The following is a 2,693-nucleotide window of genomic DNA, read 5'->3' on the forward strand; positions in this document are numbered from 1 at the left end:
GTTAGAAACATTGAACCAACTAGCCAGCTCTGTCATTCCATTAAGACATAGTGAGAATTCTCACAACGCCAGGTTAAAGTCCAATAGATTTATTTGGTATCACAAGCTTTTGGAGAGCTGCTCCTTCATCAGGCAGCCACACACAGCTGTCTTTCCAATAGCAATTTCGCTAAAGCCCTTTAAAAAGCACCTTTTGGCCAAAGTTTTAGTCATCTTCCTAATACTGCACGCTTTGTTTCCATATTGAATTTTGTCTTATTATTGTGTGTTCCCTTGGAGCACTTTCTATATTAAAGATGCAGCAAATACAAGTTGTTTCGCTACATGGTGTGAATTTGATAACTTGACAGTGTGAAGCAGTCGCATTGATGTTGTTGGTTAACTTGTCAATCTTAACATTTTGCAAAACAATAAATACAACTTGGAATGGAGCATTTTCCAAAAATTTACAAAGAGTTTTTGCAACAAAGCATCCCCATTGTCCCTTAGCAATTTATTTCAATACCTTTTCAAAACTGTTTCTCCTACATTACAACTTTGACTACACTGCAAAAGGGCTTAATTGAGTGTAAAAGACTTTGGGGAACATCAAGTTTATGTATTGTAGACAAAAATATCTGTCTTTCCAGCATCAGAAACAGGAACACCTATTATAGAATCATAGAATGGCAACAGTACAGAAGAAGGCCATTCAGCCCATTGACTCTGCACCAACCACAATTCCACCTACAATATGGCCCAGTTGCTGTAACCCCACATATTTACCCTGCTATTCCTCTGACACTAAAGATTCTCTTTAAACTGTGATCAGTGCTCCTACCACTCACATTGTCAGCCACTTCAGGTCTTGAACAGCAGGTTAGGTGTAAGGATTCGCATTTTAATCAGTAATCTCTAAACTGTCTGTGCTTTATATGCTCTGTCTGAGGCCAGAACTCTCCATTCACCTGACGAAGAGGCTGTCCCCTCGAAAGCTAGTGAGAATATTATCAAATAAATAGGTTGGACTAAAACCTGGTGTTGTCAGACTTTTTACCTTGTCTACATCAACAGGGATAAAGAGGAAATGATCGAGAGCTTCAAGTTTCTAAATGTCCAGATCACCAACAACCTGTCCTGGTCCTTCCATGCAGATGCTATAGTTAAGAAAGTCCATCAATGCCTCTACTTTCTCACGAGGCTCAGGAATTTGGCATATCCACTATGACTCTCACTAACTTTTCCAGATGCACCATAGAAAGCACTCTTTCTGGTTATATCAGAGCTTCGTATGACTCTGTACAAGACTGCAAGAATCTACAAAGATTCGTGAATGAAGCCCAGTCCATCACATAAACCAGCCTCCTATCCATTGACTCCATCTACACACCTTACTGTCTTGGAAAAGCAGCCAGCATAATCAAGGACCCCATGCACCTGGACATTCTTCACTTTCTTCCATTGGGAAAAACTTACAAATGTATGAGATCACCAGCTGACTCAAGAACAGCTTCTTCCCTACTGCCATTAGACATTTGAATGGACCTACCTCACATTAAGTTGATCTTTCTCTAGCTATGAATGTAACATTACATTTTTCACTCTCTCCTTTCCTTCTCTACGTATGGTATGCTTTGTCTATGTAGCGTGCAAGAAACAATACTTTTCACTGTATATCAATACATGTGTCAATAATCAATCAAACCAAATCAAATCATTTGACTTTTAATTCCTGATCTTTATTGAATTTAAATTTCAACATCTGCTGTGGTGGGTTTTGAACCCAAGCCCCGGGGCATTACTCTGGCTTTCTGGATTGCTGATCCAGTGGCAATACCACTATGCCACTGCCTTCAAGAAAATCACCAAGAAAGACAACAAATAAAATAACAGAAATATATCTGAATGTTACTCTTTAGTTTTGTTTTATTATTACTTCAGACTCTGTGGGTCAAATTCTACCTGCTCCTGCTGACATGCTCAATGGCGGGCATATGGCCAGAGGGACAGAAACACACCAGCATGAATGGTGGCAAGTCCCACCAGAGGATGGCATGAAACTCAGTTGCATCAGTTTAATTGGATGCAGATGAAAGGCCTTGTGTCTCCCTTGGAGATGGCTGAGAGTGTATGGGGGTGCCTGAAAGTGGATTTCTAAGTCGGATTTGTACTATGCCCAGAATTGGCACTTAGAACGAAAATGGTAAAATCGGGCCCACAGAGAGAATGTACAGACTCCACACGGACAGTGACTTGAGGTTGGAACTGAACACGATCCCTGGCTTTGACCAAAGCTTTGATCGAGTTAGAAACCGGCCTTCCTCAGGTACGATTTTGTTACTCAAAGTTTCAGTGAGAAGAATATATTGTTGGATAAATAGGAACCAACCAACTTTACTCTAAATAAAATTGTGTGAACAGGACAGGGGTTCATCAGTTCAAGCTGGTAAAAGTTAAATTTTGGATTGATATAAGGAAATATTCTCCCTCCCCAAAACTAATCAATACATATCCGTCATATAAAGCAGTGTAGACAAAAACCTTGGCACCATTTAAGAAACTGTTTCACGCTACAACAGGCAGGTACTTTCTCGATGGACAAAGCAAGTTTGGTCAAATAACCATTCTTATCTGCAACTATCTTGTGACTACATTCAACAAAGTATCCCTACTCACTCGTACTTTGCAGTTGCACATGTTGTAAGGTAGAAAGG

Source organism: Carcharhinus amblyrhynchos, chromosome 1, assembly GCF_965287045.1.
Source record: "Carcharhinus amblyrhynchos chromosome 1, sCarAmb.v2.hapA, whole genome shotgun sequence".
In the NCBI taxonomy this organism is placed as follows: Eukaryota; Metazoa; Chordata; class Chondrichthyes; order Carcharhiniformes; family Carcharhinidae; genus Carcharhinus; species Carcharhinus amblyrhynchos.